The following is a 14,759-nucleotide window of genomic DNA, read 5'->3' on the forward strand; positions in this document are numbered from 1 at the left end:
TCGGCAGGCACCCACCACCAGGCCCAGCTAATTTTTGTATTTTTAGTAGAAACGGGGTTTCACCATGTTCGTCAGGCTGGTCTCGAACTCCTGACCTCAGGTGATCCGCCTGCCTCGGCCTCCCAAAGTGCTGGGATTACAGGTGTGAGCTACCACACCCAGCCGAAAAATTTTTAAAGAGAAAAGAGGGAGGTGGGAGGTAGGAGGTGGCAAAGGGTAGGCTAAGAGAGGCCCCCACACCTGCTAAGATGGGTCTGGATCTCTCCAGAGAACCTAGCACTGAATGGGTGTCAACAAGGCAGGAGCAAGGCCTGCGGGAGGCCAAGGCCACGCCACCCGCATGCCTGGAGTATGGCCTCTGGAACCCCCTGCAGGCAGGGTGGGGTGGGAGAAGGTAAAGGGTGAGCACCACGATGTGGCAGTCCCCACCAGCCTCTTCTCCCCCAGGCATGGCTGGGAACATTCCTTTGTGGTTTTCCCGCCAGCCGTACTGACGACTCTGTGGCCACAAGGCCAGAGTCACATGTGCAGAAGTGCCCAGATGTGGCCAGAGGGTGGGGTTACACATACTCATCCTCCTTCCCAACCCATGTCCTGCCCCAGCACCAGGCGGAAGGGTCCTTGGAAACTGCAGACGGCCTTCCTGGAGGTAGCCAGCCACGGTCCACGATGGTGGCAAGGAAATGGCAGCCAGCTCAGGTCTCCCCAGCCCGTGAAGTGTTCAGCAAGGCCCTGAGCTGGCCGGAGGGTTATCTGTTCTTAGTCAAGGCTGGCTTGGCCCGTGGCACTCTGATCACTCAGCCAAGCGACGGACGGGCTTCAACCTGCTGCTCCCGGCAATGCCGGGGTTGTAGGAGCAGGATGCCAGCCCGCCTGCCCAGAGAAGGGCAGGGGTCCAAGCACTCCTGGCTCCCAGCAGATAACCCTGCCTAGGGCTGGAACTGTCGCCAGCAGTACTGGCTTCCCTTGCAGGAGCCCTGCAGAGAGCACATGGGCTCAGGCAAGGGGAATCTCCCACCAGACTGTCACTGCCACTGCAGCAGCAGAGATGTTAGGCCCGGAGCTGCAGTGGGAGCCACTATTGGTATGCAGGTGGCAGGGCAGGCAGAGGGCTCTGCATGCAGCCTCGTTCCCATGCAAACGGGAAGCACAGGCGACTACAGAATATTAATTTGCAGGGGCTGCAGGGCCTGGGTGGTATGCAGCACCCCAAGGGTTTGCCAGGTAGCAACCTGCTCCACCCAAAGTGGAAGGGGCCATGGCTGCTCTGCCTGAGTCAGGGAAAGGAGGGACATGGAGCCCCATGAATAGAGTCTGCCCAGGCACAGACCCTGGAGCCGGGCTGGCCTTGAACTCTCTCAAGGATCTGTGCCCTCTGCCAGCCTGGCATGAGCAGAGCAGGTGGCAGCAGCTGCCATCAGCACCAAGCACCTGGGTGTGTCATGATAGGAAGAGGCTCTTGGCCGCCTCCTGGTGGACCTAGGAAGGCTGGGGAACCTCTGGGGAAAGAAGAGGATAGATGGGCTTGGGCGAGGTGGCTCACGCCTATAATCCCAGCACTTTGGGAGGCTGAGGTGGGCGGGATCACCTGAGGTCAGGAGTTCAAGACCAGTCTGGCCAACGTGGTGAAACCCCATCTCTACTAAAAATACAAAAATTAGTTGGGTGTGGTAGTGGGCACCTGTAATCCCAGCTACTCATGAGGCTGAGGCAGGAAGAATTGTTTGAACCCAGGAGGCAGATGTTGCAGTGAGTACAGATCATGCCACTACGCTCTAGCCTGGCATGTAGCCTGGGTGACAGAGTGAGACTCCATCTCAAAAAAAAAAAAAAAAAAAAAAAGAGGGTACACAAAGGCACACTGTTCCCTAAGAGGACAGGCCAAGAGCTCTGGCTAGCAAAGAGTCTGAGTGAAAGGCCAGGCAGAGGGCGCGGTGGCTCAAGCCTGTAATCCCAGCACTTTGGGAGGCCGAGACGGGCGGATCACGAGGTCAAGAGATCGTGACCATCCTGGCTAACGCGGTGAAACCCCGTCTCTACTAAAAAAAATACAAAAAACTAGCCGGGCGAGGTGGCGGGCGCCTGTAGTCCCAGCTACTCGAGAGGCTGAGGCAGGAGAATGGCGCAAACCCGGGAGGTGGAGCTTGCAGTGAGCTGAGATCCGGCCACTGCACTCCAGCCTGGGCGACAGAGCAAGACTCCGTCTCAAAAAAAAAAAAAAAAAAAAAAGAAAGGCCAGGCAGAGCTGGGCACAGTGGCTGTAATCCCAGCACTTTGGGAGTCCGAGGCGGGTGGATCACTTGAGGTCAGGAGTTCAAGACCAGCCTGGTCAACAAGGAGAAACCCCATCTCTACTAAAATTACAAAATTAGCTGGGTGTGGTGATACATGCCTATAATCCCAGCTACTCGGGAGGCTGAGGCAGGAAAATCACTTGAACCCAGGAGGTAGAGGTTGCAGTGAGCCAAGATCACGCCATTGCACTCCAGCCTGAGCAACAAGAGTGAAACTCTGTCTCAAAAAGAAAGAAAAGAAAAAAGAAAAAGGAAAAGAAAAGAAAGCCAGGGAAAGGGTCACAGGGGAGGACAAGGCCCTGGGTCCTTCCCTCACCTGCCAGGGTCTCACTCTGATAGGAATCAAGAGGCCAGCAAAGCCACCTCCTGCGGAGGTCAGAGGCAAGGCTCCGGGGGAAAGCCCTGGGCCCCCCACCTGGCTCTATACTTTCCTCTTTCCCGGGACTGAGAACCTTCCTTCTCCTGGGAGTGGCAGCCTCAGGAACCAGCAGCAACACCATCCTGACCTCTGGTTTTCTGCAGGATTGACCACCCTGCCTCCATGGGAAGTCCCAGCCTGGGTTGCTGGGTAGGTGGGGCTATGTGTTTCTTTTTTTTTTTTTGAGACAGAGTCTCGCTCTGTTGCCCAGGCTGGAGTGCAGTGGCGCAATCTTGGCTCACTGCAAGCTCCAACTCCTGGGTTCACGCCATTCTCCTGCCTCAGCCTACTGAGTAGATGGGACTACAGGTGCCCACCATCACGCCTGGCTAAGTTTTTGTATTTTTAGTAGAGACGGGGTTTCACCATGTTAGCCAGGATGGTCTCCATCTCCTGACCTCGTGATCTGCCCGCCTCAGCCTCCCAAAGTGATAGGATTACAGGCGTGAGCCACTGCGCCCGGCCTTGGGGCTGCGTGTTTCTAGCCATGCGAGGGGCCAGGAAAATAGCAAGTTCTGGCTCAGGAGCTGCCCTGCCCAGCTCATGAGCACAAGTGGCCATGGGCAGTACACCACCTGAGTGACACTTCTTTCCCATCCCGCTGGGCCTGCCTCCTCTTCAGGAACCCTATCAGCCCAGTGGGGGCTTCTGGGGTAGATTCAGGCAGCATGAGGGAGAGCCTGGTCCTCTGGGGGAGATGATGTAGGTGCTCGCGCGGCAACCCCTGAGACTACTGCCAGCACAGCCTTAGTCTAAAAAAACGGTGTCCAAGCAAAGAGACACTGCCTCCAAACAGACAAGTGGCTCTGGGCCATGAGGGACAGGTTTCAGCAGTGCCTTGGGAACAAAAGTTCACAGTAAAAAACAGATCTAGCTTCCCAAGAGCAAGGCCAAGCCTTCCCCCTGCTCTGAACACACCATGAGCTGCACCCCAGGTCCAAGCCCCCTCTCAAGAGACAGCATCTCCAACTCAAGAATCCTTGTGACAAGAACCCTGGCCAGCAAGGAAATGGGACCTTTAGTTCCCCCTAGATAAGCCCTCGGGGGAGGCAGCTGGCACAGTGTGGACCTGCCTGGCAGACCCAAGAGGCTTAGCACCTGGCTCTAAAAGACCCTGCTCCATAAAATAAATATAAAAATAAGACCAGGCGCGGTGGTTCATGCCTATAATCCCAGCACTTTGAGAGGCCAAGGCGGGCGGATCACGAGGTCAGGAGTTTGAGACCAGCCTGGCCAACATGGTGAAACCCCATCTCTACTAAAGGTACAAAAAAACCCAAATTAGCCAGGCATGGTGGCCCACACCTGTAATCCCAGCTACTTGGGCAGCTGAGGCAGGAGAATCGCTTGAACCCAGGAGGTGGAGGTTGCAGTGAGCCGAGATCGCGCTATTGCATCCAGCCTGGGCAACAACAGGGCAAGACTCCGTCTCAAAATAAATAAATAATTTTTTTTCCTTTTTTTGGGACGGAGTCTTGCTCTGTCACCAGGCTGGAGTGCAGTGGCACCATCTTGGCTAACTGCAACCTCCGCCTTCTGGGTTCAAGCGATTCTCCTGCCTCAGCCTCCTGAGTAGCTGGGACTACAGGTACGTGCCACCATGCCCACCTAATTTTTTGTATTTTTAGGTAGAGATGGGGTTTCACCATGTTAGTCAGGATGGTCTCGATCTCCTGACCTCGTGATCTACCCACCTCGGCCTCCCAAAGTGCTGGGATTACAGGCGTGAGCCACCGCGCCCGGCCGGAGCAGAGTCTTTTTAAAAATTAATTTTATTTTAGGCCGGGCGTGGTGGCTCACACCTGTAATCCCAGCACTCTGGGAGGCCACAACAGGCGGATCATGAGGTCAGGAGATCAAGACCATCCTGGCTAACACAGCGAAACCCCGTCTCTGCTAAAAAATACAAAAAATTAGCCAAACGAGGTGGCGGGCGCCTGAAGTCCCAGCTACTTGCGAGGCTGAGGCAGAAGAGTGGTGTAAATCCAGGAGGCGGAGCTTGCAGTGAGCCAAGATTACGCCACTGCACTGCACTCCAGCCTGGGTGTCAGAGCGAGACTCCATCTCAAAAAAAAAAAAAAAAAAAGGCCCTGCTCCAGGAGCCACCAGCCCCAGAAAGCTAGGAGGAGTGGAGGGGACCCAAGGGGCATAGGGTACAAGGCACGGGGCATTATTACGCCATTTGGAATGTCTATACAGGACATAAATGAGGTCCGTGCAGACACTCCCTGGATCTGAGGAGCTGCCTTCAAGAAAAGAGTGAGTGAAAGGGACCTTGGAGATCATCTGTTTCAATACCCTCAAGACACAGGTGAGGAAACCAAGCCTCTTAAAGAGGCTGCTCTGCAGATGATCCTACCAGCTAAGCAGCAGCAAAACAGGAATGTGAACCCAGGTGTCCTGACTCCCGGCACAGGGAGGTTCCCTCTGAACACACACGTGTGCAGTCTGGTTCCCACGTGGGGGGTGTCTTATGTGCTCAGTGTAAGCCAGCCCTGGGACAGGTTAGGGTCTCAAAAATAATAGAGGAGATGAGGTAGGCGGAGGGGAGCAGGGGAGGTTGTACCGGGGCTAGTGTTCAACTTTGTTCCTGAGCCCCCTTCTCTCCTTGGGCTAAAATCCCTTCAGGGAGGAAGACCACAGACCAGGTGGTCCCCAGTATTTACAGAAAACAAAGCCTCCTCTCAGAACCCCACGAAGCCCCCAAGGCCAGAATGGTTCCTGTGCTCTAGGAGCACAAACTGTGGACCCACACTGACAGGCCCAGCACATAAGGCTGTGTAGGTTGCATATTGCACATGGGCTCTCATCTAAAGGGGTGAGTTGGGGCTGAAACCTAACCCAAGCTCCAATCGCCAGGCCACGCACACTGGCATGAGGACGTATCTACCCAGAAGGGCCACCTTTTAAAAATCTGCACAAAGAAGCTTTTATGTGGATTAGCAATGTTCCTACCCAGAGACCTGAGTTCAAATTCCAGCTCTCACTCTGTGACCTTGTGCAGGTTCCCTTTTTCTTTTTTTTTTTTTTGACAGAGTCTCGCTCTGTTGCTAGGCTGGAATAGTGCAGTGGTGCGATCTCGGCTCACTGCAACCTCCGCTTCCCGGGTTCAAGCAATTCTCCTGCCTCAGCCTCCTGAGTAGCTGGGACTATAGGCGCGCACCACCACACCCAGCTAATTTTTATATTTTTATAGTACAGATGGGGTTTCACCATGATGGGCAGGATGGTCTTGATCTCTTGACCTCGTGATCTGCCTGCCTCGGCCTCCCAAAGCGCTGGGATTACAGGCATAATCCACCACGCCCGAGCAGGTTCCCCCTTTTTTTTTTTTGAGACGGAGTCTCTCTCTGTGGCCCAAGCTGAAGTGCGGTGGGGTGATCTTGGCTCACTGCAACCTCCACCTCCCGGGTTCAAGTGATTCTCCTGCCTCAGCCTCCTCAGTAGCTGGGACTACAGGCACATGCCACCATACCTGGCTAATCATTTGTATTTTTAGCAGAGACAGGGTTTCACCGTGTTAGCCAGGATGGTCTCTATCTCCCGACCTCAGGTGATCTGTCCACCTTGGCCTCCCAAAGTGTTGGGATTACAGGTGTGAGCCACTGCACCCGGCCCAGGTTCCCTTGTTTTAAGAGACAGCCCTGGGTAACTGGCCTACCCTGGAGGGCAGAATCTCCCACCAGCACCCAGGCCCTCAGGACCTCCCTCACCAGGCTGGGGAGTCAGCAGCTTCTAATTACCTTGTTCTGTCTCTTGGAGATTGGGGAAAGGCTCTTGTTCCTGTCTTGGCCTGAGGGAGTTTGGAAGGAGGCGGAGAACAGCATTTCACACCCTGAGCCCATGACGCTGTGACACCAATGACCCCTCCCCACCAAGGACAGTTTCCCATGATCTATTTCTGTGCTCTTGTGTGACTAGTGAGGCCAATTTAGGCTCAACAGGTTCTACCACAATTCAGATACTATTTCCACATAGGCAAGCTGGGTCTGACTCTCACCTAGCAATTTTCACAATTCCTTAAGTAACACAAGTGATCACACATCACATAGTGGTTAAGAGCAAGGGCTCTGGAGTGAGAGGACGCTGGGGGTTCAATTCAGGCACCCCCCTTCCTAGGGCAAGGCACGGAGTACCACCCTGAGCTCCATGCAGGCATCTATAAACTGGGAGGCAGAAGAGCACCCACCTGCCAGGGTAGTTAGGCTCAGGAGAATGTACACAGAGGAGCTTGGCACAGAGCCTGGGAAGATCAAGAGGTGCCAGGCAGGGCTATTATTAACGGCTCCTAGTATTTCTTGTGTCCTGAACTCTTTCGGCAATCTAGTGAAGCCTGTGGACCACTTCTCAGAATGGTTTTTTTTTTTTTTTTTTTTTTGAGACGTAGTTTCGCTCTTGTTGCCCAGGAGTGCAATGGCATGATCCTGGCTCACTGCAACCTCTGCCTCCCAAGTTCAAGTGATTCTCCTGCCTCAGCCTCCCAAGTAGCTGGGATTACAGGCATATACCACCATGCCCATCTAATTTTGTATTTTTAGTAGAGATGGGATTTCACCACATTGGCCAAGCTGGTTTCAAACCCGTGACCTCAGGTGATCCGCCTGCCTCAGCCTCCCAAAGTGCTGGGATTATAGGCGTGAGCTACCATGCCTGGCCTTCTCAGGATGTTTCTAAAGTGCATAAAATCGGTCAGGTTCAGTGGCTCACACCTGTAATCCCGGCACTTTGGGACCCTGAGGTAGGAGGATCACTTGAGGTCAGGAGTTCAAGACCAGCCTGGCCAATGTGGTGAAACCCCATCTCTACTAAAAATACAAAAATTAACCAGTGTGGTCTCACATACTCGGGAGACTGAGGCAGGAGAATTGCTTGAACCCAGAAGCGGAGGTCTCAGCGAGGTGAGACTGCACTACTGCACTCCGGCCTGGGCAACAGAGCGAGACTCTGTCTCAAAAAAAATAAAAATAAAAATAAATAAATAATAAAGCGCATAAAATGAAATACTTAGAATTCCCAAATCTTTTAAGTGGGGCCAACTTCACAGACCACCTGGATTCTAAGGGTGCCAGCCTCAGACTCCCACCAGAGGGAAGTCTTAGCACTCATTTCAGACTGTCTGAATGTCACTCTGTGGTCCTGTCACAAACAAAGCCCTTCTGTGGGTCACACACAACACAAGCCGGTGCAGCCAGTAGCTAGGTGTCAGTGCCAGAGGAGGAATCTCTGAGAGCTGCCTCCTTCCCACTCCCGCACTTCCAGGCCATCTCACCTGCCTCACTACCTCCAGGAAGGGCCACTCTGTGCTCTGTGGCTCAGGCCACAGCTGTGGGATCCCTTTTGTCCCTCAAAAACATTACTTAGCACAGATGAGCACAAGTTTTGGGCCTTGCTCTCGGGGCCCCCAGCTGCAAGCAGTCCAAAATTCTTCCCTGGGCTCTAATGTCACTGAGCCCCACTGCAGGTGACACCTCTCTCCCCAGTTCTATTCCACATCCTCCTGGGTTGAGGACATGGGAGGCCCTAAGCCCCTCTTCCCACAAAGCAGATACAATGTGAAACTGACCTCAGAGACCCTTAGAGTGTCAGGGAAGGAAGGGCCTGAAGATCAGCAACTCAATTCCCCCAGTTTTCAGAGGAGGAAAGTGAGGCCAGAGAAGGAAGAGACTTGTCCAAGGTCACCTGGAAAGGAGATGGAGGACCCAGGGCTTAATACCAGCTCTTCCGGCTCTCTGTCTGCTCCCCACTAAAAAACAGAAGGGGAAACACTAAGGCCCGGTCTCAAACTGAACGAGAGAGATGCAACAAGGGGTCAAACTCTGTATTAAGGATCCAGAGGTCTAGACAAGGACACCTGGTTGGTCCCCAGAACATCAGAGCCCAGGAGTGCAGGGGAGAATGGGATCAAGTGCAGGGAACCCCCAGAAACCTTGAGGCAGACTGTGACTCTGAAGCACCTTAAGCTCGGGATGCAGAGCCCTGATGGTGGGCACAAAGCATCTCTCACTGGCACAAATAGAGTTAGCAGTTGATCCTGGGATGCTCTCTGGGGAAGCAGACTCACATTTCCCAGTCCAGCCATTTCTGGCATATACCTGGGTACAAAGCTACAGGTAAGTAAAAGGCACACTAACCATTCAAAGTCTGCAGCTGTTGCTAGGACTGTTTGCTCCACACCTGGGGGAGAATGGCAGGGGCTCCAGAGCAGATCCGCCTCCACTCCCCAAGCACAGCACAGCCCTGGGTGTCCAGCAGGGTGCCCTGCCCACCTGGCGGCTTGCCATAATCCCCCATTCCGCTGGGGTTCAGACACCTGCTCCCTGGTGGCTGGAAACATCCTTTCTCCTGACTAACAGGCAGCTGGGAGTTGGATTCACCTCTCTCTGGGGCGACAGCCTCCCTCCTCCTGTATAGGCCCTTCTCCCAGGAGTCCCAAGACCCACCAAGGCCTTCCAGGGATGCTGAGGACATCCACTGGCTGACTGCTGGGCCCTGTGACCCATGTCCACACAGCTCTTACTCCAAGGATGGGCTGAGTCTACTCGCATCAGAATCACCTGAGACATGAGTTTAAATCATTGGTTCCTGGGCTGCCCTACGGAATCCAAACCTTTGTGGGAGGGGGGAGGGTGTCAAGGTCTGAGAATCTGCATTTTAATACATTCCTTTGGTAATACTGATGCAACCAAAAGTTTGAGAACCACTGTCTCAGTGTCCCCAGGCTGCCTGCTGCCAACCTAACAGCTGTTACAGCTGTGTGTGTGGACACAGTTAATCTGATTTCCTGTCTGGCAGCTGTGTGGCAGGGAAGGGACAGCTGAGGGTCTCAAAAACAAGAAGAGGGGATGAGGCGGGGGAGGGGCTACAGGAGGTTGTACGGGGGCTGGTGTTCAACTTTGTCCCTGAGCCCCCTTCTCTCCTTGGGCTAAAATCCCCTCAGGGAGGAAGACCACAGACCAAGTGGTCCTCAGTATTTACAGAAAACAAAGCCTTCTCTCAGAACCCCAGGAGGTCCCTGAGGCCAGAATGGTTCCTGTGCTCAGCGCACTGACAGGCCCAGCACATAAGGCTGTGTAGGTTGCATATTGCACATGGGCTCTCATCTAAAGGGGTGAGTTGGGGCTGAAATCTAACCCAAGCTCCAATCGCCAGGACATGCACACTGGCATGAGGACGTATCTACCCAGAAGAAGGGCCACCTTTTAAAAATCTGCACAAAACAAGCTTTATTTTTTGAGACAGAGTCTCACTGTGTCGCCCAGGCTAGAGTGCAGTGGCACAATCTCTGCTCACTGCAAGCTCCACCTCCTGGGTTCACACCATTCTCCTGCCTCAGTCTCCCAAGTAGCTGGGACTACAAGCGCCTGCCACCACACCAGCTGATTTTTTTTTTTTTTTTTTTTTTGACAGGGAGTCTGGCTCTGTCGCCCAGGCTGGAGTGCAGTGGCCGGATCTCAGCTCACTGCAAGCTCCGCCTCCCGGGTTTACGCCATTCTCCTGCCTCAGCCTCCCGAGTAGCTGGGACTACAGGCGCCCGCCACCTTGCCCGGCTAGTTTTTTTTTTTTTTGTATTTTTTAGTAGAGATGGGGTTTCACCGTGTTAGCCAGGATGGTCTTGATCTCCTGACCTTGTGATCCGCCCGTCTTGGCCTCCCAAAGTGCTGGGATTACAGGCTTGAGCCACCGCGCCCGGCCACACCAGCTGATTTTATATATATATATATATATATATTTTTTTTTTTTTTTTTTTTTTTTTTTTTTGAGACGGAGTCTCGCTGTGTCTCCCAGGCTGGAGTGCAGTGGCGTGATCTCGGCTCACTGCAAGCTCCGCCTCCCGGGTTCGCGCCATTCTCCCGCCTCAGCCTCCCAAGTAGCTGAGACTACAGGCGCCCGCCACCACGCCCGGCTAGTTTTTTGTATTTTTAGTAGAGACAGGGTTTCACCATGTTAGCCAGGATAGTCTCGATCTCCTGACCTCGTGATCCACCCGCCGCGGCCTCCCAAAGTGCTGGGATTACAGGCTTGAGCCACCGCGCCCGGCCGATTTTTTATATTTTTAGTAGAGATGGGGTTTCACCATGTTAGCCAGCATGGTCTCGATCTCCTGACCTTGTGATCCACCCGCCTCAGCCTCTTAAAGTGCTGGGATTACAGGCGTGAGCCACCGCACCTGGCGCTTTTTTTTTTTTTGAGGCAGAGTCTCGCTCTCGTTGCCCAGGCTAGAGTGCAATGGCGCAATCTCAGCTCACCACAACCTCTGCCTCCCAGGTTCAAGCGATTCTCCTGCCTCAGCCTCCTGAGTAGCTAGGATTACAGGCATGCACCACCACTCCGGCTAATTTTTTGTATTTTTAGTAGAGATGGGGTTTCTCCATGTTGGTCAGGCTGGTCTCGAACTCCCGACCTCAGCTGATCCACCCGCCTAGGCCTCCCAAAGTGCCGGGATTACAGGTGTGAGCCACCCAGCCCAGCCAAAAGCAGCTTTTATGTAGATTGGCAATGGTCCTACCCAGAGACCTGAGTTCAAATTCCAGCTCTCACTTACTCTGTGATCTTGGGCAGATTCCCTTTTTTTAAGAGATAGGGTCTTGTTATAGCGCCGAGGCTGGAACGCAGTGATCATGGCTCATTGCAGCCTCAAACTTCTGGGCTCAAGCAATCCTCCTGCCTCAGCCTCCTGAGTAGGTAGAACTACAGGTGCATGCCACTATGCCTGGATAACTTTTTAAAAACATTTTCTTGTAGAGACAGGGTCTGGTTATGCTGTGCAGGCTGGTCTCAAACTCCTGGCCTGAAGTGATCCTCCTCCCTCAGTCTTCCAAAGTGCTGGGATTACAGGTATGAGCCACCATGTCCAGTAAGTTCCTTAACCTCTCTGATCCTTCTCAATTGTACACCACAGCTATCAATACTTTCCTAAAAGAGATATGGCAAGGGCCAGGTGTGGTGGCTCATGTCTGTAATCCCAACACTGTGGGAGGCTGAGGCAGGTGGATCACAAGGACAGAAGTTCGAGACCAGCCTGGCCAACATAGTGAAACCCTGTCTCTACTAAAAATACAAAAATTAGCCAGGCATGGTGGCGTGCACCTGCAGTCCCAGCTACTCGGTAGGCTGAGGCAGGAGAATCGCTTGAACCCAGGAGGTGGAGGTTGTGGCAACCCGAGATCGCATCACTGTACTCCAGCCTGGGCAAAACAGCGAGACTCCATCTCAAAAAAAAAAAAAAAAAAAAGTAGGGAAAGTACCTGATAGCCTTGTCACTTAGTGCATTATAATAGTTCCATCTCACCCCTGAGTCTTGTACTTCTTCACCTCCTGGCACTACACACACACAGTCAAACCCAGAAAGTCTGAAGAGCACAAACAAGAATATCCAGGGAAAGCCCTAAGACCAAACTTGGACCCCATGGCACTTCCCAGTGTCCACAGCATTCCTTCCTGGCACAAGCAGGATTCACACCCTCCCTCCATAGGAAAAGCAGACTCCTCCTCCATGCTGTCTCATAAAGCCTGCACATTGTCTGAGCATCAGCTCCACCCAGTATAGGACAAAGGGGAATCCAGGGTCTACATAAGGGAGGCAGAAAATTCCCCACCCTCTGTGTCCTTGAGAATCCCAGAGTAGAGTTCAAACTCCCAGGCTCCCTAAGCCAGAACCAAGCTTGGATGATGGTGGTGCTCACTGTGTACTGGGGGGCTATGGCAGGGTGGCCAGGCAGAGACCCCATCCATCAAGGGAGATCTCTGATCGCTAAGAGCAGATGCTGAGATCTGCCCCGCTCTTCAAGAAAGAACAGCAGAGTGCCCCTGTCCTTCGGTAGGCTAAGGCTCTGTCTCACCCGCTGGGGTGACTCACTAAAGCTGTCTCTATTCAACCAGAGGTCCAAGCCCCAGAATAGAGCCCAGGAATCCTGCCAGCAATTCTGGACTCCAGCCCTCCCCATGCGACATTCATTCATCCATGTGCCAGGCACTGTGCTAGGTGCTGGGCAATGGCAGCAACCAAGACAGCCCAGAGAGCAAAGGCTGTCCCTAAAATAGGGTTCCAAAGATGCTGCTGGAGGTGCCAGGCAGGCACCACCCTCGAAAGACCCTCGCTCCAACCCCCTGGGCTTGGGAGACCTGCACAATTCAGACTGTCCCAAGAAGCTTCCCTGGACACCTGCCTTTTCAGCCATAGGCTCTTGCATCCTGTCTGGAGACCGATCAAGAGACGGGGAAAGCGGGTGGGGAGGGAAACACCAGGCTGCCTGGGCCCTCATGGCCGTGTTTATCCGGGGTGGATTTTTTTTAACCCAAAGGTTAAAGTGTTTCTATTTGAAACATCTATTTACATTCCAGAGTCCAAAAAAAAAAAAAAACAAGGCAGCCAAGCTCCAGGCCTATATCTGTCCCTAGCCGCGTCACAGACACAGCATCAGAGCTGCGCAGGGGGAACATTCTTAGCCCTCTCCCCGAGCCGAGCCGCTGAGGTGACTCACGCCTCCCTCCTGCCAGCATGGACCAAGCCACCACTCTGAAGGCCAGCCAGTGTTGGGGGTGAAGCGGGGAGACAGGGATCTGGAGAGAGGGGCTGCCTGGAAGTCCATGCATGGGCAGCCAGGCCTAGGGAGGAGATGAGAGAGCAGGGTCCCAGCCTGCAAGGTTTCTGGGGTACAATCTGAAATGAGGTGAGTGAACAAGCTGGGGAGGAAACTTCCGGCCAACTGCTGGCTCCTGCTGGTAGCAAAGAACAGAGGGGACAGGGCAGGATGGGTGGACCTGATAAGCCAGATAGGGTGGAGCTGTCCCAAGAAGATGCTCTGTGATTATTCTGGCTTCCAAAAGACCACCTTGAGTCCCAGAGGCCATGGGCTGGGGGCCAGCAGGCAGGGTCTTTAGTTGGACCTGTGGACTCCAGACCAGGATAAGAACCAGCCCTCTGGGTTTATTCCTCATCCCAGGAACCTGTGTAGGTGGCCCCCAGGCATATGCCCCTACCTTAGGGGACTACCTGGGTATCTTGTAGAGCTGGTCCCCAAGGTTACGCCCCCATCCCCACCCCAGCCTACAGGGCTGGCCCCAGGGTAATGTCCCTATCCCCGGGGCCTGCATGGATACCCTGCAGGGCTAGTCTTCAGGGCCATGCCTCTACATGAGAACACTGCATGGGCATCCCTGCCTGGGCAGATGACAGTCCATGTTCCAAAGATTTTTTGAATCTTCCCAAAACATTCATGCTCTGACACATCCAAGTCCCATTGCAACCTTATCCCTGGGTAGCTCAGAGCCAAATCACAGGCACCTGCAGAGGCACACAGTTCCCACCTTCCAATGTGAAGCTTGGGATGCACACCCACATATCCAGAAGCAAGGACTCCCCATTCACATGCACACACACAGACACCCACACTTGAGTGCCAAGCCACTGCCAGGAGGGGCTGAGCAGGCATAGGTCCAGCAGGCCCCTCCCTGGAGGAAGCATCTTGTGGTGCCGGCCTGGTGGGGAGGCTGTGCCAGGAAGGCTTGATGCTACCAACAGGTTCCCAGGAGTGAGGGAAGGAGTGGCCCAGCTTTGGGGGACCCCACCCCTAGCCAAGAGCCAAAAAAGTTCCTGCTGAGAAGGTGGCAGGATTAGGGGGTCCTGAAGCCCATCTGAGCCAGAGTAACACCTCTTCATCCTCATGAGATGGGAATCAACCCAGACCTGGGGAGAAAAGCGCTATCGGGAGCCAGCTAGGGGCTAAGGCAGCCAAGCCCCTCAATTTCCAAGTTGGCAGCCTCTGCCTAACTCCATCACAACTGCACCAAGCCTCCCCAAGTGTCTGATTCTCAGGAGACTCCTGGCTGGGGACTTGTGGAAGTCACTGTACTCGATCCTCTAGCCCCAAGAACCAAGACAGAGGAGCTGGGGTAACCTTTATTCTTGTGGACACACAGCTACGCCCTCTTCCCTTGTCCAAACCTGGGGAGCGGGCAGCGTGGAGGCGGGTCACTGACCCACTTCCTCCCCTCTGACCACAGTGCCAACTAGGCCAGGATCCTCCAGTAACCCCCAGCCCCCAGCA

The 14,759-nt window shown here is 53.9% G+C and overlaps 1 protein-coding gene across 50 annotated transcripts in view; it reads right to left on the reverse strand.

Annotated features, from left to right (window-relative positions):
• The window catches only part of HDAC5 (histone deacetylase 5), a 46,739-nt gene that overhangs the window by 18,548 nt on the left and 13,432 nt on the right, over positions 1-14,759 (reverse strand). For 7 of the 50 annotated variants that reach the window (XR_012425922.1, XM_045374722.3, XM_015438577.4 and 4 more), the window contains 2 exons: positions 8,276-8,391; positions 6,456-6,505 (listed from right to left, as the gene is read on the reverse strand). The exons of 20 other annotated variants lie outside the window; for them this stretch is intronic. The gene's annotated coding sequence lies outside the window, so the exon portion shown is untranslated. Of the gene's footprint in view, positions 1-6,455; positions 6,506-8,275; positions 8,456-14,759 lie in introns of all 50 variants that reach the window. 23 more of the 50 variants (XR_012425923.1, XM_045374724.3, XM_045374725.3 and 20 more) reach the window with 4 other exon arrangements.

The sequence above is a fragment of the Macaca fascicularis genome, chromosome 16 (assembly GCF_037993035.2).
Source record: "Macaca fascicularis isolate 582-1 chromosome 16, T2T-MFA8v1.1".
Taxonomy (NCBI): domain Eukaryota; kingdom Metazoa; phylum Chordata; class Mammalia; order Primates; family Cercopithecidae; genus Macaca; species Macaca fascicularis.